The 20,719-nt window shown below is 46.2% G+C and overlaps 1 long non-coding RNA gene across 10 annotated transcripts in view; it reads left to right on the top strand.

Moving 5' to 3' along the window:
• The window catches only part of LOC110296206, a 138,619-nt gene that overhangs the window by 105,764 nt on the left and 12,136 nt on the right, over window positions 1–20,719 (top strand). For 2 of the 10 annotated variants that reach the window (XR_003836897.1, XR_003836899.1), the window contains exons 6-9: window positions 12,782–12,885; window positions 17,247–17,460; window positions 19,453–19,688; window positions 19,783–19,840. This is a non-coding gene — a long non-coding RNA (uncharacterized LOC110296206). The other 8 variants (XR_003836896.1, XR_003836898.1, XR_002378160.2 and 5 more) reach the window with 7 other exon arrangements.

Here is a 20,719-nt window from a genome sequence, read left to right as displayed (position 1 = left end):
ACTGTCTGCGTTGTAGTGAGTGACAACAGCAGTGAGGCCACGTGACATCCAGAGGTCATCTCTTACTGCCCTGGGGATTCCTTGTTCTCAAAAGTGTCTTCAGTAGCTCTGAAATGAATTGTGAACTCGTGGCATCGCTAGGCAGGCAGGCAGGCAGGCGCTTTGGTGTTGTTCCACAGTAAACCTGGCCATGTGAGTCCAGGCACAGCTTTTATAATGAAACCAGGGCCTTGAGGAAGCAGTTGCCGGGTGGCCAGAACACAACCTGCTTGCAGCTGGGAAGCAGAGTAAGTTGTTTTTTTGTTTCTTTGGTCAGTCTCTTCTGCATGTTTTTTCTTGTTAACATTGTTAGATCCTCAATACCTGGCAAGCACCAAGCTTCCTCCCCCCACCCCCCGCCCTGCCCCTGCCAAGTCATGTGGAAATGGGGGATATAGTTTGTTATGTCTAATTGCTTCATTTCTGCCCTCTCATATCTTAAGATGCTGGCTTACTTTAGAGGCTAGCAGTATTATCAAGAAGAAAACAGGCTCAGTTGGTCACTCCCCAGCCCTTGGCTCTTCTCTCTCAGTTAAGCGGCAGTGGCACAGACAAGGGTTTTCCATGCTGGAACTCCTTCAGCAAGACAGTCCAGTTCACTGTCTGATTCCAGTTAGAGGCAGAAAAGGTATATGTCCTCGGGGCAGGTGACTAGGCAGAGTCTCCCCAACACCCTAAGTGGGAACTGTGCAGAAACCAGTAAGGGGTGTCACAGACAGGGGAGTAATTTAAAAATATAAGGAAGTGGAAAGGTCCCAAGGGACACACACTATTTAATGATGTTTAAAAATTAAAGTTCGTATAGAGTGGATAGAGATCTAGTCTGTCAAGAGAAACCAGGCTTTTCCTCTGATAGGAGGTTTGTGCCTTGTACAATTGTAGAGAGTGGTTTTTAGCCTTTGGAACACAAAAAGGCATCTTGGCCTCCCTCGGAGCCTGTGACGGACAGTTTATACCTACAGTGGGCATCTTTGATCCTAGTGGGTTTCTTCTGTCTTGAGTCTGTCTCTAGAGATGGCTTGATTCCATTTTAATGTAGAACTTGTGTGGCTTTGACACTGCAAGTGAAGCCCACAGAACAGCGGAGACTTGTGATTTGTAACTAAATTCTTTCTTTATAAAATGAACTGCTGTTGCCATAGAATGTTCTTGATGGATTTTCTATTCTAAAAACACTTTGAGGGCAGTAGGAGAGGCTGTGGAACAGTACTGGGGAGCAGAAGGGAAGGTGTCTTGCGTCTGTCTCTCGTGGCCTGTGTCAGAGTTTTCAGTTTGAGCGTCAGTGCCACGCAGTTCCCATTTGATCTCAGAGTAGTGATGGGACCGAGCATGGCCGACACTCATCTCAAGGAGCCCAGGCTCCGTGTGAACGTCTGAGGAGGCTAGGTCAGCAGACATTTCAAGCAGCATCTTCCTTACGGTGGGGACAGGATACAAGTTAGGATTTCACACGGTTGAGTTTACAGAGGTTCCATATGTCAATTAAAGACGGAGGGCAGGTTGGAAGTTGAGTGAGCAGAGTACACCCATCCGACCTTTCTTGTTAAGGGTGGTGCCAAGCAAGCCTCCCAGTCCCTGGTCATGAAAGGGGCCAGTGGCTGCCATCTGTCTTCTTTCATTCAAGGCAGGGGGGACTGGAGGGGAAGGAAGTAAGCGTCCCTTTTATTTTTCTCTCCTTTTTCTTTCTCTCTCTCTTCTTTTTCTTAATTCTGCTTTCTCCCTAGTCAGTGACCCAGCAGGTCATTGGTGACCTGTCTCTCTCAGTATGAATAGTACCATGAACATGCCTGGCACTTGCAAAACCAAGTTCATAGCAGTGCATTTATCCATTAAGAATTACGCTTGAATCATGTCTCAGAGTACTGCAACCTCCACACAGATGTCTCTGCCCCTCTGCATCTCAAGGTTACTTCTGGTAGGAAAATGGGGCGGTCATTTTTATTGATTTTGCTTTTTTTTTTTTTTTTTTTAATGAAAATAGTTTCCATTCCACTGGGCATAGTCAAAAGTTGGCGACACGTGGCTGAGTACAAGGGACGGGGGATGTGTCTTTGGGGCCACCTGTTAATCCCAGTGTTAATCTCCTGTTACCTGGAGAGAACGTGGATAAGGGTCTGAAGACTTGTTCATATCACACAGTGGTCTGCTCTGGTAACCACTGGAATAACTCGCATATATATCCTTTGGTTAAACAGTAAGCTTAGCTCCCTTCTCCTGAAATTGTGCTTCAAGAGAATTTAGTTAAGTTCAGGGCCATGGCTTGATGGTTCCCTAGATACGAAGTACTCTGAACAAAACGATTCCACTTTGTTGCCTCAGTTTCCCTCTCAGTCGGGGGGGGGGGCGCAAAGTATGTTTTGCTTTAAGTATTTAAGTGACTGAAATATTTGTTTTTCATATGATCTTTATTGGAACTGAAAATTTCTAAATTCTTCAGTTGTTTTTATTTTCAGTTCATAATAGTCTTTGACAAAATGCCAACAGCTATATTAAAAGGACTTATACGTCCTGCTTAGTCCCTGTCATTGGTATGCCAGGGATTTCAGACCTGTCCACATGACATGAAAATGTGGTATTTGTGAGACCTGTGGTAATCCAGGTAGGAAAAACTCAACTGTGGAAGGTCCTCCCTGTAGTCTCACTTACAGGTCGTCTCGGATTTGTCACTGACCTGGAAGGAGCTTACATGGAAGCATGGGTGTGCTTATACTCTGGGATGTGTGGGGATAAGGGAATGTAGGCATCTACAGACAACTGTCCAGTCTGCACGTCTGGAAGCATGGGTCTGTCGGTGAAGGGCCGGAGAGCGTGGGCCGCTGAGCCGTGTCATTTCATAACCCTTCCACATTGTTTTGTTTCCTTGTTTCATGGGTAAGAGCATCATGTGTTCAGTATATAACCATGCAAAGCATGGCTAAAATTCTTGTTACCCTTCAGCATGCATTTCAAAAGAGGACTAAAACTAAACAAAGTGTGTGTGTATGAGGTATACTTGTGAGGTAATGTGACTAGTGTTTTCTGTGTATGCATGGTGTCTGTGAATATGTGCTTGCACGTGTGTGGATTGGTATGCACATGTAGGTCAGAGGGCAGTGTTTGGTGTGCTTCTTGATCACTCCTCCTCAGACATCGAGGTAGAGTTTCCCTCTTGAACCTAGGCACTTTGCCAGTTCTGCTAATTTAGGTAGTCAGCTTGCTCTTGATCCTGTCTCCACATCCTGAGTGCTGAGATTATAGGCAGACCACCACGCCTGCTCCTCCCACCATGCCTGCTCCTCCCACCAGTTTTGAGTGTGCTGGGAATCTAAACTCCAGTACTCACATGTAGGTGCCATGAGCTTTACCCATTGAGCCATCCTCTCAGCCCCAAGTGTCTCACAAGCAAGAGACACTTGTTAACATACAACAAGTTACTCTTAGCCAGAAGAGTTTAGTACTAAGGGTGACTGCCAGGAGCACATTACTTCCTGTCAGCCATAGTGTCAGGAGCCTTTGGGCCTTTTTTTGTGGAACAGGAAGGAGCTGGTCACTAGTGCTGATGAATAAGGCGACTGACTACAGAGCTATGTGTGTGTTTCTTGTCGTCAGCAACCAGCGGGCTGCCACTTCATCCCTAGAGTCAGCATGTCATGGTCAGAAGCAGCTAGTTCATGGATCCAGCGTTCCAGGGGAACACCACATAGTGGGATGATTGACAGGTTGAGGAAACACTGCAGAGTGGTGGGCACTGCAGCTGAGGAACCTGTTACTAGAACCCAGATCAGGATCAGATGAAGTCTTACGATAGAGACTTGGGGAAAGTGAAATGTATGTGTGAGTTGGAGGCAGGAGGGGAGAGAGAGAGAGAGATTGATTTAGAGTTGCTTATGTGATCAGATCTTAGAAATTCAGTCCCTTGCACTATCTCTTATTCTATGCCGTATTCTAAGGATTCTTGGACTAACTTTCACAGAATAGTTCCTTTTTTTTAAATATGGTAGTGCATGACTCTAATTCCAGCACTCGGGAGGCAGAGGAAGTGACTCTCTGTGAGTTCAATCATGGCCAGAACTGAGTGGAAAGACCTTGTCTCAAAACTAAATATAAATAAATAAAATAGCATTAAAAGAACATAACCAGACATGGTGGTACATTGCTTAGCAGACAGATCTCTGTGAGTTCAAGGCTAGCCAGGGTTTCATGGTGAGACCCTGTCTCAAATAAGTAAGTAAATAAAATTTGAGAAGACATAAAAGTATCACAGGTCCCCTTTCTGTTGAGAGTAGCTATATAGCTCACTTGTGGGACACGGTAAACTTGAAAGTGGCTTGCCTCTCTGAGTACATGGAGAGAGCAGGCCTTTTCATAGCTGCTTGTTGTATTCGAAAGGGACAGAATGTCTGTGCTGTGGCTGATGGCCAATGTGCTTTATGGATAGTGCTACGCAGTCATTGTGGAGAATCAGTTCCAGGCAGCGTGAACAGGGCTAAACCAGTGACTGGACACTGATGGCAGTCTGCACCTTGCAGTGTCTCCCTGAGCATGACTGAGCACCAGGACTTGATACTGTCCTTGCAGAGTGTTAAAGCTAAGATTCTCCACAGATCAAGTTAGAGAGGAATGTAGAGAAAACATAAAGATGAATTAACTAGCCACATAGCAACTCGGAAGTCAATAAAAAGGCCAATCAGTGCTTCCAGAAAAAGGAACTCTCAGCCCAGTGGAGAGAGAAAGGTGGCGTTGGACTTGAAGCCCTGGAAGGAAAGCATCCTAATCTATGGGAACAGCTGGTGGTGACAGGAAATACCAGTGACAGAGTGGACATTCCCTGTGTCACAGTGGCTGGTAACAGTAAACCACAGAGTGACTACAAGACCGGTCAGAGAGAAGGGAACCCATAAAAGCCAGCTCTGGGAGGGTCCCACTTGCTGCATCATTAAACAAACTAGTTTTCATTCTGAGTCACAAAGGAGCAGGAGAAGAGTTTGAGCAAAGCCCCAAGCCAGTTTGTGAGAATGAGTGTGTCCTGGATGGTGAAGTGACCAGTGATGAGCTGTTGAGATTGTCTGGCAAGGATGTGAGAAAGGCTAAAACATAAAGGAGGGCTGGGCTGCAGTGGGGGATCCTTGGCTAGGTGGAATGCTGTCCTAAGTGAGTGGTAAAGGAGGCCGAGGCACCAGGACAAGTCGGAGAAGACTCTTGAGTTGTAAGTGCAGAAGTACAGCAGCTTGGGTGATCAGTAAGCTTGGTCATGGAAGGGTGAGGGCCACGGAGGACAGAGAGGCTCGGTCCAGAGAGGAGTAGGAAGCCCAGAGGCTAATGTGACAGGGTGTCTTCATGCTATGTTGAGAACAAGGTTGTAGGTAGGGACAGCGTGGGATCAGTCACTGTCTAGTGAGGGACATAGGCATGTGTCCTACAAATGTGCTTTTCAAGGACAGCGTGAGCAACCGGAGGGGAGAGAGGGAGCAGCAGTGGCAGAGCCAGAGCCAGAGTGGGTAGAATGTGGGACACAGCTTTTGAGAAGGGCTGGAGACGGGCCTAGGAAGAGCTCGCAGAGACCACAGAGACAATAGGGGCAGTTAGGATCCTGGAAGGCGACAGAGTCCGTGCAAACAGAGGCAGTATTAGCATTGTTTTGGCAATGGAAGAGTGGATGTGGGGGGTGTCCGGATGGGCTTGCCAAGGGAAGGGGTGCAGGGATATCCGTGGGTGACACTCGGCCTCTGCACAGGAGATCTTATGCTGAAAGAAAAAGCAAAGGGAGGACTGTGCGGGCTTGCAGAGTGGGAGTCCATGTAGTGTCTAAACAGCCTTGGCGTGGTCTGTTCCTTTGACAGCCTCTATTAATAGAATTCTTGCTTTATATCCTTGAACTAACTGTTTGCCTTCCGTGTCCTTTGTGAAATGGGCCGCTTTCTCATTGGGTTGTCCTAAGAATTGAATGAGTCACAAGGCCATTCCTGACATAGTAACTGTTATATATTATATAAGAGATATTTTCTATATATATATATATATATATATGTATATATATATACATGATATTATATATCATGGCATGCATGTGAATTAAATCAGCAGCCATATTTCAGGTACCTTTTCCCTGAGTACACAGATAATTCTGTGGTTTAGGTCTTAACACTTCATTCTACAAACAGGGTGGGGGACATGCTGCTGCTGTCTGCTTAGCTCCAGTGACTAATGATCTAATAAGCCGCACTGAGACCATCTCCCTTGGTCTGTCCTGAAGTCAGCGACTCTCCCACGGGACTTCTCTGCATCCCTAGGTATAGCAGGGGGAAGTGGACTTGAAGCCCTTCATAGCAGGAGGCCTGGAACAGCTCTGCCAGCCAGGGAAAACACTCACTCTTCCCAGACTCTGCTTGGCACCCAGACTACTCTGTTTGGACACGGCCACTTGGACATTTATTTACCTTGGGGCTTGGATGCATCCATCTGATTCATCTCTGCCTAGAACCATGTCTTTGAGATGCATTTTGAAGCTTTTCTGCATACTTGTCATTCACCTCCAAGGCCACCCCTAGCCTGTCGTGTGTTCCCTAACAAAAAGCAAAGGCACCTTGCAGCCTAGAGGCAGCAGAGAACTGCCCGCTTCCAAAGGACAGTGTGGTGGCTCATGTGGCAGGGCCATGTGACCCAGGGGTTTGGTCAAACAGCTAGGTGTCCCTGCAGAGGTATTTTAAAATGAGATTAGCATTAAAGTCAGTGGGGATTTTGACTTAAGCATATTAACCCCCGTGTACGTGGCCCAGTCAACTGAAAACCTAAGAGAGAAAGGAGAGAAGCCCGTGGAGAAGAGAAGAGCATTCTGTCTGCTGCATTCCAGAAGGAAGCAGAAGCACTTTCTGCAGGCTCTCTCGCTCACCCTGCTTCCTACAGACACAACTCTCCATAACCCCCATCACATAGATCATGCCCCTACACACTTGCATACATGCATGAATTCATGTTCACACACACACTGTTCCCATTTCTGAATAGCTGCAGAGAATTGACCTCAACTGGATGAACGTCTTTCATCTGACTCTAATGATATCATAATATTCAGATCTGCTGACTGAGGGATGCCTAGTTCACTAAACTGATAGAAGGTTCCTCAGGCCTCTCGGTGTTATAGACTGGACACGATGCTCTCACACTGGGTCAGAGTTGGTGGCATAGCCAAGGGTTGCTTCTGTGGCTATTCGATTGCCTATTTGCAATTTTTCTTCCTCTGGTGTTTATTAGCAAGGTAATACAATTGCTGGGCTTGCATTGTGTAGTTATTTTTAACACAGTTTTTGCTGTGTTTCAGCTACTGCTGTGTTAATGGTTGGTTCTTAAAATCACCCAAGGAGATAAGGATTAATCTAACCACCACTGTATAGATTTTAAACACCAAGGCCCACTAAGCATCATGGACCATAGATAGTGAGTTATAGACCTGAGCCAGAGGCCCAGGAAGCCTGGCTACAGGCCCTGAGCTCCTAAACCTCTCTCTTACCACTTACCACCCCTGTACATTCTGCACACAGCTCCCTAGGTCTCCCGTGAGAGCCTCATCTAGAACATACATGACTGTCATGACACGCTTGGTGGGAAGCATAGATACCAAGGAGAGAGTGCTTAGTCCTTCTTAGTAGCACATCACATGATCCTTGACAGCAGCATTGTAAGATGTTCCATCAGGCCTAGTGACCCTGGTTTGCCCAACATGATCCAATAAAGTGACAAGACAGTGACAAGAGTTAGCTCCTTAGCCGGGTGGTGGTGGCGCATGCCTTTAATGCCAGCACTCGGGAGGCAAAGGCAGGTGGATTTCTGAGTTCGAGGCCAGCCTGGTCTACAAAGTGAGTTCCAGGACAGCCAGGGCTACACAGAGAAACCCTGTCTCGAAAAACCGAGAAAAAAAAAAAGAGTTAGCTCCTTGTCCAGCCTTTGAGGAAGAAGTGAACACTTTGCCATGCTATTCTTTAACTCTCTGTAAGAATGCCCACCATCATTACTAGCTACTGGCCATGTTGTATGACAGGCTGCAGCTGCAAAAGCATTTTAGAAACCTCACAGAGTGGCCCAACAGTACGAGAGTCTGGTCTTACTCCATTTTACGTGGAAGGAAAGCCCTGACTGAGGAATTGGCTAACGTTTCCAAGGTTAAATGGCAGAACAGGATTTTTTTTTCACAGGCAGAGCTTTTGTTATCTGAGGGTATGAGCCCAAAGACAGGCTCACAGTTGTCAAAGAATCCCCACGCGGCAGCCTCAGGGATCCCCTGCGTGATGAACTTAACATAATTACGGTGGAGTAAGTTACTGAGTGCTTGCAATATGTTGGCAACTGGACTCAGAACAGGATTTTTAAGCCTCACCAGAGAGACTGCTCGGGTGCTCTTGGCCTTTGTGTGTGTGCGCGCATAGAGTCTGCCAGTCTTCCCTGCTGGATGGACGGTAGGCTCCCTACAGGCAGGAACGTTATCACTTTGTGTTCACCACACGGAGTTGATGCTTGATACTGTACACCCAGACTCTAAATGGACTGACTGCCCATCTGTGATCACACCAAATGGCTGTGCAGAGTGGAAGACCATGCCCCTTGTAATTCCTGGTGGGACCAGGGTTGCGGACTCAAGGGTTTTAATCCACCCAGCCCTGCTTCTAAGGTATCTTCTCCATCCATGCTTTGAGATGTCCACACTTGCCTGACTGTCACCTTCTTCCCTGCTCCCCAAGACCAGGATCGTTTCTTCTGGCTTGTGTGCCACACCGGTCTGAACCAGCATCTAAGGGACACCGATGCTCTTAAGGACCCAGCAAATTCTACATTTTTAAACAATCCCTGATGTTTGTATTCTGCTGACAGGCCCGACTCTCCTCAGCACCTCTCCTCATGCGTACTCCACTACTTCCCCCGCCTTCTAAATGAAACTCATGGAAAGCTAGGTAAGCTGAAGCCTATATATATAGGCTTCAAGCCTGGTCTTAAGAAGACAAAATTAGCAGATGCTCCATGTTCAAATATATATATTTCCTACCATTTTTCTCCTCAAAGTTAGTTTCCTTTTGCTCCTTATAACTGGGAACCAGTGGGGATGTCTTCACTACCGCTGTGCACTCTTATAATGATAAATCATGACTCAAGTTTGATTTTTTTATGAAATATGAATCAGTAGCATTCAAGCACTTTTTGGAATAAGGCCTCCCCCTCGCACCAGCTAGGAGTTTGGGTTTCAATAAGTGCATGAATGTCGCTGTACACACCTAAGGTGTAAGCTGCTGTATCTGCCTTTATATTTTTTAACCTAAAGAAAAAGGTCTGCATATGTAGAAACTCCACTATTGTTGATGTGAGAGGCCTTAGAGTTTATATAAAACCCAAGGCCTTGGTAAACCTTTGAGTAAACAAATCCTTAGCAGCTGGCTCCTTCTGCCAGATGAAGCTTGTGTGAGATAACCTGGAGAAGCTTCGGAGCAGGGCCATCTATGTTTGAGAATGGCCACTCACAGCGAAGCTAGGAGACATGCAAGAATCGAACACTGAACATTTAAACCAGAAGTACTGGCATGTACAGGAAAGCAGAGGCGTTCTTGCTTTGGAGTCACAGAGTTAAAAGTTAGAAAGAACACCTTCCCAAAGGTCTCAGCACCTCAGCTTTAGCTGGCAATCCCCCTTCTCAAGTGTTAATTTGGTTTCCTTTCTTTAAGTCTGGAAAAAGATTAAAAATTCTCTTAAGGAATTCACTGGAAATTAATGTCAACACTTTGTGATCTTCAGTGCAAACCTTGGCTGAAAGGGCAGCCCTCCCTCTGCTAAGCTGTGAAGAAGGAAGCTGGCCCTGGGTGGTTCTCCCAGCATACCTCTGCAGTGATGGAGAAACTGCCATTCCATTGTAATTCTTCCGTTCTCTGTCTTGCCAAGCCCAGTGGCTTCTGTTATAACATGTGGCAGCTTTTCCCTTGGAGGTAAACTCATCCAAGTTACCATAATATTTAGGGCCAGCTACAAAGGCATTTCTTCCCCTCAACCTCATGCCAAGTCTAAGTCAAACCTACCTCCTGCCTGGCCATTCTGAGAGATCCACCTCTTATATAAGAAGGGCAAGAAACCCACAGGCCTCCTTTTCTTTCCTTAACGCCTGTTTAAACAGATAAACAAGGCACATCATGCCTAGTGTTGCTTTGGGCTCATTCGCCCCTGCTTCAGAGTTCCTTGTAAGAAGCGCTATAACAAGTTGCCTGCGATGCGTGCAGAAGGAGGGAGGCAGAACAGCTTAAAATCACGGGTGTTCAACAGAGCTGGGGCTCTCAGCAACTTTTTAGAATAGTGTCAGCCTCCGGGGACAGGAGAAAGTGGGACCATCCACCTGCCAGGCCACTATCTGAACATGGAGCATCTGCTAATTTTGTCTTCTTAAGACCAGGCTTGCAGGCAGGAGCCAGTTCTCAGTCAGTTGTAGGTTCTGGTGTGAGCCCTGGCAGTTTCCTCCTTGGCAGTTGACCATCCTTGCTAAAGCTATGGTACCCTGCAACCACTTTGATGTGCATTCATTAATTTCCTTGTCTTCTTGAAGGAAGGATTGCTGTCCTTACTGATTTGCAATAGGGTGCTTTCAGCACAGTTTGTGTGGGGGATGTGTGCAAAAGGTTATATATGGCGGGCATGGGGTGAAGTACACTTGAAAGATGGGTGTCAGGGAATCACTGTCCAGCCTAAGAATCAGCACATTAGATATATTTGAGGATTCTTTTTTTTTTTTTTTTCCTGATTCCTACTATACTACACCACACACACACACATTGCAGACAGTTTTATTTACAATTATTTTCTGGCTCTGAACAGACATAGGTTTTTATCACCACATAAGTTGGCATTGGTAGAAGCACTTGAAGATGTGACAGTGTGGCCCCACATTGTATGTGGTCTTCTTTGCAGCTTGAGTTTTTCTCCTGTGTTGTGTTTGTAAAACTCGTACGGCTGATGGGGATAGCAACCGTGTCTTCCTCTGTGTTGCTTTGCTGTTCTGCAGCATGAGATGCGTCTGAGAAGCCGCTGAGGATACAGGTGTGCATAGGTATGGGAGTGATCGACATGCAGACAGCACCCCGAATGTTACAGAATGCTTCCGTTGAGGCTTGTGTGTCACACGGTGCTTATCTGTTAACCTGTTGTGTGTCCTTCTGGTCGTTAGTGTGTTGTCTCTTTGCTGTAGTGTGACACACAGAGGAGGAGTGAGGAGCATAAGAGCGTCTAGAAATGAGGAGAGAAGCGTTTGCAAGCCCTAGGGTGATGTGAAGGTTAGCCATTGATGTTAGTGCCTCTCCAAGAGTCTTGGGAAATGGAACCACTATATCAGTTCTCACTGTCAATTGAAATACACTGTGGAGAAAGTCACCATGCTTCATTACAGTATCTGGTTAACTAGCTCTTGTTCCCTGAGTGCCAACATCACCTGCAGTAACTCCCATTCTTTACTCAAAGCAGGAGAAATAGAAATAGCAGTGCACAGAGGGTGGACCAGCATTTGAATGTATAAGATCCGTTCCTAAGAGCCATGTTCTCTCGCCCATGTGAGGCTGTTCTTACAGGCGTTGACCAGGTCCTGCAGCATCAGGCGTTCGGACATTTTAAACTCGTATTTCAGTGTGTCTACCTCGAATCCAGCTAAGAAACACCCTCAGTACAGATAACGGACAGTCCCTCGGTCTGTCTGTGTGGATTAGTACCTGTTACACTCCCTAGCTCCTGGCTGCCGCTTGTGCTCTACAAAATTGATTCAGATGATCTGATTCATGGGGTTTGTTTTAATTAAAACATTTAATTAAAAACAATTTAATTAATAAACAATTTAAAAGAGATCCTTAAGTTGTTTGCCTGTCACTACCCAGAGTCAGTAAACAGTGACAGGGCCTAGTCCCCTGCCTCTCAAGCACATACTTGCTCTATGTTAATAAGCCGTATATCTCCAGGGGATCTGGCAGAGATTTAAAAGCACTTAAGTTTATGCCATTAAATATGAAGGGTTTTTTTTATAATATTAAAGAGACCAGGCAATGACCAGAGCAAATGTGCTTTTCTCTGAAGACCTTTGACAGTCAGGGGTGCTGGGATTAGATCAGAGAGCTGCTGTTGTGGGATGCTGAGGGAGTTCAGTTCTGTAATGCATGATCCCACCAATGGGTAGGTGGTGCTGTGGTGGCTCAAGGGAGAAGCAGGTGGGCTATCTGAGTTGGTGCCTCCCTGTGTGTGCAGGTGCTGTGCAGTTAGTTTCCTATGTTTATGAAAAAGCTTCACCACACAAGTAAACAATGTGAGTTTCCAGACGCTATGAATCGTCCGCCATCTGAAGACAAAGCAGAGGGTGACAAACCCCCTTTGTCAGCAGGACCTTGCCAGAGAGATCAGAGTCCCTGCGCTAATCACACGTGGATAGGTTCATGGAGAAACACTGGGGAGAAGGCTTTCTGCAGCGTGGGAGCTGCATTTCTAAGGTTAGCGTGATGGGATTTGAATGGAAGACACAGTATGATGGTGAGCAAAAGTGTCCATCCTGCCTGTTGATTCAGACAGTTCCCAGGGCAGCCAGAGATGGGAGAAACGTGTGTCTGGCTCTTCCACTAGGTGTTAGGTGGTTGTTGTATACGGTGAATCAGCTCGTGGCAGAAGGTCAAGGTCATGTCAGTAACTGTTCTGGGTGAGCTGCCTCAACACAGGAACATTCTTTTCTTTGTCTCTGAGAGGTTCCTTGTCCATGTACTTCCTGCAGCTGCGGGCGAGTCACTGCCATTCTCTGTAGCCCTTGTCATTTGCCCTCAAGACCACAGTCTGACCCGGCAACCCTTGTGGCGACAGCGCACCATTCAGACCTTGGTGAGCTGCTTCTGACCCACAATCTGAAGCGCTGTGGTGAGTTGTGCGTGGTGACGGCCAGTGAATGAATGGAAAAGAACACAAGGGCAAGAAGCCAGGAGACCGGCACAGGCACCCAGACCTCTGCTCTGGGGCTGCCATCTGAATGGACTTGATAATCTTTGCTGGCACGGGTGACCTGTTGGTGACGTTGTGGAATAAGTCATGTGATGAGGAAGCAAACATTCCATTGCATCTGGACCTGGGAGCTCTGAGTGTCCTGAGCATCCTACCCTGGTGACGTGACCTGCCTTCCTGGCTCTCCTGTGTGAGGTTGCTCTCCATTCCCCTGCTCATAAGTAGCTATATAAATTGAATATATCCTTTTACTAATTTTTGTGTGTGGGGGTGGTAAGAATACAAAGAAACTGCTTAAGAAGTCCTAGTTTGTAAAAATTTATACACAGTATAGGCTCCATGCTCATGAGACACACTGTGTAAAGAAAGGGAAATATAGAATATTTGTCACAGTTTTTAACTGAGCATAGACCTGTGATCACAGAGCTCATGGGAGAGGGTAGTGGAACCTCTGCCTGCTGCGGCTGATGACACGGTCAGGAGAGAATCTCCCCAGTGTCTATGCCTCCACCTCTGCCACGAGGGAGGTTGTTGTTTAAGGATCCTGGCGTCTTACATGGGTTCACACAGTCATATTTACCACAAAGTATAAACGGTGCACATGAGAATATGATAGGAAACAGGTGAAGTGCTGATTACAAAAGCCAGCAGTGGCTGCCACCCCCCAATCCTTTCTCCCTCCCTCCCTCCGCCTCCCTTCCTTTCACCATTTCTCTCTCTTCCCATTTCCTTCCTTTCGCCTTCCTTTTCCTTCTTTCAGCACCCACCATGTTCAAACAAGGTCACCACAGACCCTTCACCCTTCTTCCCGAAGCTTTCAGGCTTAAGGAGGAAGCAGACTGGGTAGGCAGGGCACACAGGCAGTCGAGGCTTTGGTGGAGCATGGACCACAGGGCATCTTCTCAAAACCTGCACGCCCCAGCTCAGGACTGCCCTTCTGTCCCAGATCCACTAGCATGAACACTAGGTTTTGTGGAGCTGTGCAGCACAGAGTAACTTTGAGAGACTGCTGCTTGAGATTTTCTTTTTCAAAAAGATGATGGGTGGGCAGGCAGATAAAGTGGACGGCTCCTGGCTTGTGCTTTACAGAATTAGGCAGTGTCTTTGAGTGTGAAATTGAAAGAGAAAACTTTTTCAAAAGTGGCATTCACAAATAAATTGGAGCAGATGTCTTCATCCAGCACCCACCCCTCTCAGAAGAGGAGCTGGAGTGGGCGGGAGCTACTTCTGTGGTGTGGATGGCACTGCCCATTCCTAATGAAGACTCGCGGAGAAAGAGCAGCAGTGGCATCAGACTGAAAACGGCTTTGATCCACTGCAGGACTGGGGCAGGAGAGTGCTGGGAGGAGAGCCGCCACCCTGCCCAGCAGAAGAGGCAGGAGGGCTAGCTCAGCCTCAGCTTGTGAGTGTGGGCACTAGAGAGGCTCTGAAGCCAGAAGCTTTTCAGCACGGTTTGTTTTCTGTTGCTGAAAGGACTGTGGATTCCAGGCTCTTTGTACCTCCCCACCCCCCTGGTTTGATAGCATGTCTGATCTGGACTCTTGGGATCTGTCTCTGGTCCCCTCAAAACCAAGGGTCTCCTTCCCTTGGTCCTTCTGAACTGAAACAGCAGGCAGGCCTTTAGAACTCACCCATTTTAGGAGATTCCCCAAACAAGAGATTCACTGAAGCTAGGAATTACCTTTGCAATGCACTCCTCGCTAGGGAAGACTTGGTGCACTGAACTTGTTCAGCTGTGTGGTTGATCACATATTTAGGGAATTTTAAAATAAACTTTAATGTTACAAGCATTGTTTACATGCGGTTGGTTCTAGGTCTTTTGTGAACAGTGGAACACTAGACTTGTTCATGGCATGAATTCAATCTAGACCCCAGTGGTTGTCGGCACTGCTGAATACCAGGCAGCCGAGCGTTTGCTTCAGATAAAGACGTGTGGAGGGTTTTAATCACTTTTTTCCCTCTTTTAAATACCGCCTTTCAGTAGTTGCTTCTTAGTGAATGAGTGATTGTTTACTGAAGTTTTATACCAGGGTTTTGGACATTAAACAGTTGTAATCAGAATACAATTTTGTAAGAAAATATCTGCTCATTTTCTTACCCTTACATCAGAACAATAAAAATAAATTGACATTCTCCCCCTGGGCATGTAATGATTTTAGAAATCCCGCCATTCTCTTTTTGAAAACTTGAATCGTAATAAATGAGTTCAGAAGAAATTTAATTATAGTTCTTAAGCTGTAAACCTCTGGAAGTGGGTAGGGCCGCAGCAACTTCCATCTCTGGAAACAGACAAGCCATATGCAGCTAGAATAAAATTTGACCCTTTAAGTGTGATCAGCATCTGAAGGAAAATCATTTTTCCTCTTTTTTTTTAAATTATTTTCCTTATTTGCTTATCAATGAACACAAAATACCACACTTGGGCATCTCTTAGGCAACAGAAGCAAGAGCCCAGCATTTGTTATCGTGTAGGTGAGGTTGTTAGCATCCTGTGGAAGACAGTGGCTGACAAGGCCACCTGGAGGAAACTTGGATCAGACTCTCTGCATCGCAGATCCTCCTCTTGAAATAAACTTGACACAGAGCATCTCAGAAGTGTTATCCTCCCATAGTGGTTCTCAGGTGGCCTTTGGATATCCTGCAGTCATTCCTCGAACTGCCAGCTAGGAACTCCCATGAGCTGGCACATGCTCCCTCAGCTTCTCCTACCCAAGCAGTCCATGACATCCCTTCCTGATCGGGATTTACAGTGTGAGTTGTTCTCCAAGGTCCCCAAGCACCGAGCACTGGTGGTTTAAACTTAGGTTGGTGAAACCTGCCAGTTGCCCCAGAGGTAGGGAATTCGGTGTGGGCCACTGATAGTGGGCTGCCACAGAAGTTCTGTCCTATCCTGTGAAGGTAGTGAGCAATATTTTCAGGTCTCAACTGCAGATAGTCCAGGATGCCTGTAGTTAATTAACAAGGCATATATAATGGAAAGAAATGACCTGACACTCACATAGGTGAAAATAGTCTATAGTTTCACTGTAAAGTTGAACCAAGAAAGAGCGTGTACACAGACACCTTACAGCTAATGGTGAGCTTTGGCCACCAGTGTGCAGTATTTTTCACCCATTGGCTTAGGCCCCCGCAGCCAGTGCGATCATGTCTATTTACTGCTCAAACCTAAGATCTTTGAAACGATGTCTGTGTTCTGCTGAGGCGGCCTGCTTTTATGAGTGCCGGAGTACATGTGCCGTCCCCTGAATGAGACCAGTCTTTATATACTGGAAAAGGTTATATTCCTACAGATCCCTTCACCAGATCCCTGCAGGCGTCTACGCTATCAGAAACTAGTTTAACTTGGGAACTGCATTCAGGGTTTTGAGGGCAGCAAACCCTGGCCAAAGGTCTGTTTCATTTGTCCAGAAACTGCCTTTCTGTGTAAGCTACATGCATTATTCTCTGCTGGGCCATGGCCCTGCAGCCCCAGAAGGTATCTGAATGAGCCTAAAATAACCCTGCCACCAGGACAGAATGGGGCCTATTTGGCTTGTGTCTTGCTATTTGTCCCTCCAATGAGTCCCAGTTGTGACGTCAAGGCTGCCTGCCGTTCAGCATCAAGCGAGCAAAAAGGAAATCGTGGCCTCACTTTTCATCAGTAGCCTGGACAGACGCTTGGTCCTCAGGCATCCAAAATGCTCTGTCTGGCAGAGCTGTGCATTCTATGCCTGGGTGACCTGGTTAAAAGGAGGAAACCAAATGCTGTTCCCAAATGCTCTCCAAAACAAACCTTCCACCCAGGCGGCTCAGGCTTGGCCCCACAGCCTCCAAGGACTGAATGGCCAGGCCACACTACTTGTGCATTCCGCTCCAGTTCAGCCTCTGATGCGAGAATGTGATTAGCAGCGGCCTTGATTAGCAGCCTCCTCAACAACTTCACTATAACAACTTCCCTGTGCTGCCTGCAGGTCCCTACTGCAGAGTCCCTTCTGGAAAACAAAGGCTGGCTTTACAAAACCTTTTTGGAATCACACTCAAAAGTGTCAGCTAGTGAATGACAGGCCACCTTCACCTTGTCCTCATCTGGCTTCCCACTCCCGGCCCCCAGCCACGGATTTCTCAATTCTAGAAAGACTTGTGTGTGTGTGTGTGTGTGTGTGTGTGTGTGTGTGTGTGTGTGTGTGCATTTTAATCTTTATAACCCGCTCTTCTTTCTTAGCACCAATATGCTCTGTTTTTTCTTGCTGGTTTGTTGAGAGCAGTGCCTTGCTTTGGGGAGAAGGAGCGGTCAGTAAGTCTGAACCTACCTCTGCAGGACACAAAGTCATCTCAGGAGACCACAGCCTCCTTGGCCGTGTTTTGATGTCTTACAATAGTGGATGCCTCATACCAACTTAAGACTAAGTCATGCTTCCAGTCCCTGCCTCCTCGACTTTCTTTCTGCCATGGAAGGCCACTTTATTTTAGGAGTCTGAGGTGAGCATTCAGTCACTCGGAAAAGCCCGGGTATGACAAACCACACTGTACTTCAGGGTTGTGTTAGACAAGTCACTGGGTTTGAGGTTTTGCATTAGAAATCCCTCTCAGCCCTTCTGCGAATGCCCCTCTGTAAGCCTTGGACTGAAGGATGCTGGCAGAAATCAAAACCACTCAACCCAGTACATACACAACTATATGTGCACATTTTATGTCAGAATCTTGATAAAGTAAGTCCTTGTTCTAGAGGCAGGTTCTTGCTGTATAACCCAGACCAGCCTCAAATGGAATTTAATCCTCTTGACCCTGACCCTGACCCTGGGGTATCATAATATAAAATGTAACCGTTTTTAAAGACTTGATTTAAAGTTGAATCAACTGCTTCATTATGGCTATGCCCTATAAAGCATGGACTTTGTTTTCATTATATGAAAGAGACTTGAGACACGATGCAGTCGTTTTCTTTCTTTGGACAAAGATTGAATACTGACTTCTAGCCTTACTTCAGAGAGGGTAGTTTGTATAGAAGCATTTGAAATATCCTTAAATCCCTCCATTAATTTTTTTAAATGTACAAGCCAGTCTCTTAATTAAACAAACAAACAAACAAACAGGAAATGTAGCTTTCATACAGTCATCTCTGTTGGGCTTTGTTTTCCTTAAGCTGAGTCTTCAAATTCTGACTGTAACCTCAGAGGTCTTACAATACGTAACACAATGTTATTTTCTCAATTTGATGAAAGTTTCCAGTTTGATGTTACAAGGTGACTGTGTTATATTTATACTGTATTCTGTGCTGTTAGCCAGTCAAGAAGGTGAACAAGAAGAGACACTGGTAACCCAAGGACTGGTCACTGCATGACCTGTGTGTCCAACTAATTAGGATGAACTTTGCTTCCTAATACAAAGTATCCAAGTGATCGATACTCTGGAAACAAGAGCCCCTACCACCAATACAGTGTTGCCTTCCCTTTCTGCTTGAAACATATGCATTCTGTGCAGGTGTGTGCATCCACACTTGCCCTGGGGCCAGAGGAGACTGTCAGGTGCTGTGTTCTTCACTGTCTGTCTTGCCCTCTAAGACAGGGTTTCTCCCTGAATCCAGAGCTCTCCAGTTCTGTCTTTGTCTTTTTCGCTCATCTGTTTTTCTCTGTTCCCTCCCAACCCTCCAGAGCTGGGGCCTCGGACATGTGCAGCCACTCACGACTCTTGCGTGAGAGCTGGGGATCTGAACTCGGGTCATCGTGCTTGCTCAGCAGGCACTCTTGAAACTGATGTGCCCCCCACCCCCACTCCCACCCCGTGTGGTCTCTAAAGGAGTCAGTGTGCTTTAATAGCCTTTATTATCAACCTCATGTAGATTTGTATGTTATTCCTTACTGTCGTAGCTAATATAACGGGGGTGGGGTGCGGAATTTTTGTTGTCTTGTTTTATTTTCATTTATGGGGCACATGTGAATGTCAAGAGTCAATTCCTTCCTTCTCCATGTTAGTTCCAGGAATCAAACACAGTCAGGCTTGGTGGCAAGCTCCCTTACCCACTGTGCCATCTTACCTTCCTCAAACTAAAGGTTCTTAAGCCTCGGTGTGGAGTTGTGAGTGTCAGAGCTGTGCTCTCTGGTTGAACAGAGGCCCTGTAGGTAAAACCCTGGAGAAACACAGAGTGCTCATAGCACAAAGTAGTGTCCTTTCAAGGGCAATTGGTGTGCAGCTTGCTTGTTTGTTTGTTTGTTTGTGACAAGGTTCTACCACATACTTCTGGCTTCTTAGTGTAGTGACTTCCTATTTTGTATAAAATGTTCATATTTATTTTTAAAATTTAATGAAGACTTAAAAACTGATGGTCATAATTCTTTTCTCTGTAGACCCAGTAAGATTACTGAAGATTTCTGTGGAGTATAGTGACACACAGAATCTAAATCCAGGGGTTACAGGTATGACTCTTTGTGTCTTGTAATAGGTAATTTGACAGCCATTTTCTTCATGCGGCAGGTATGGACAGCCAGCGACCTCCATGGAAATCATGAAGATGCCCTTTCTGTCCCTCACTGCCTTCTGCCACAGCCCCTGGTCGGCAAGTGACCAAATTAAAAGGACCAGCCTGTCATTGAGGAACAACTGACAGAGGTCTAAGGTGTGTGAGAGAGAAGACAAAGGAAGCAGAGAGAGAGAGAGACAGGTGCTGGCCAGACTTGGTGACAAACAGGCCTGACACAGTGAAGACGAAGGTGAGCCCATCTCCCAAGCCTTACTGTAGAGCTGCTCTTCGAGATAAGGCAAAACAAGTAGAGGTGAATGTGTGTTATTTTCTGGTTGAAACAGGTTAAATACAGAGAAGAAATAACTTGGAAACAAACATCAAAGAAGGATGGTGGAAATGGTATGCTTAAGTGTGTGTGTGTATGAGTGTGTGTGTGTGAGTATGTATGTGTGTGTATATGAGTGTGAATGTGTGTGTGTACTTGTGTCAGTGTGTGTCTATGTGTGTGTCTGATGACATGAGTGTGTGTCTGTGGGTGAGTGTACGAGTGTGTGTATTAAAGAAGTTGTGATGTCTAATTTCAAACCTAGCTCAGGATTACTTGCTGCCCAGTGGACTCACACTCTTGCCTGCATTAGAAAGCCAAGATAGGCCCCGCTCCCTGTGCACTCAAGTGTCTGTTTTGTTGGCTGCATCTTGCTGTGGCACTAAGGGATGGACTTGGCCAAGCCCAGTCTGTAAACAAATCTCTTGGCTCAGGATTGTTCTCAGTGGTTAGCTGTGTACACTGGTTCTACTTTCCCCTCAAACATAGAAAAGCCTAGGAATTTTGAGGCTTGTTTTCTTTTAGAAATAAGTGGGATTTTTTTTCTTGCATATGCCTTTAAAAACATACGCATCTTCCCCACAGAACTCTTGGGGTTGCCGCAATTTTAAGCCTGGCCCATGAATTCTGAACATGGACTGCAGCCACTCCTGAGCCCTGCAGGGACCATGCTCAGTAGGATGGGAAAGCTCCTTTGCCCTTAGAACTCCTTCTGGGCCATGACCCGGTACATCACCTAGGATGAAAACGTACTATAAAAGTTTCCCAGGAGTGAGCCATGTACTTGGCAGCCTGGAGTGTGCACCGACACCCCACTTACAGCCACTTCCCACCTGGAATTTTTTCGTGGTTGATTTAATATCCCATCCAGGTTCAAGGTTTTGTTTTTTTTTTTTGTTTGTTTGTTTGGGTTTTTTTTTTGGGGGGGGTTGGTTGTTGGTTTTTTTTGTTTT

This window comes from Mus caroli, chromosome 6 (genome assembly GCF_900094665.2).
Source record: "Mus caroli chromosome 6, CAROLI_EIJ_v1.1, whole genome shotgun sequence".
Classification (NCBI taxonomy): Eukaryota; Metazoa; Chordata; class Mammalia; order Rodentia; family Muridae; genus Mus; species Mus caroli.
This window is presented reverse-complemented; position numbering and strand designations above follow the sequence as displayed.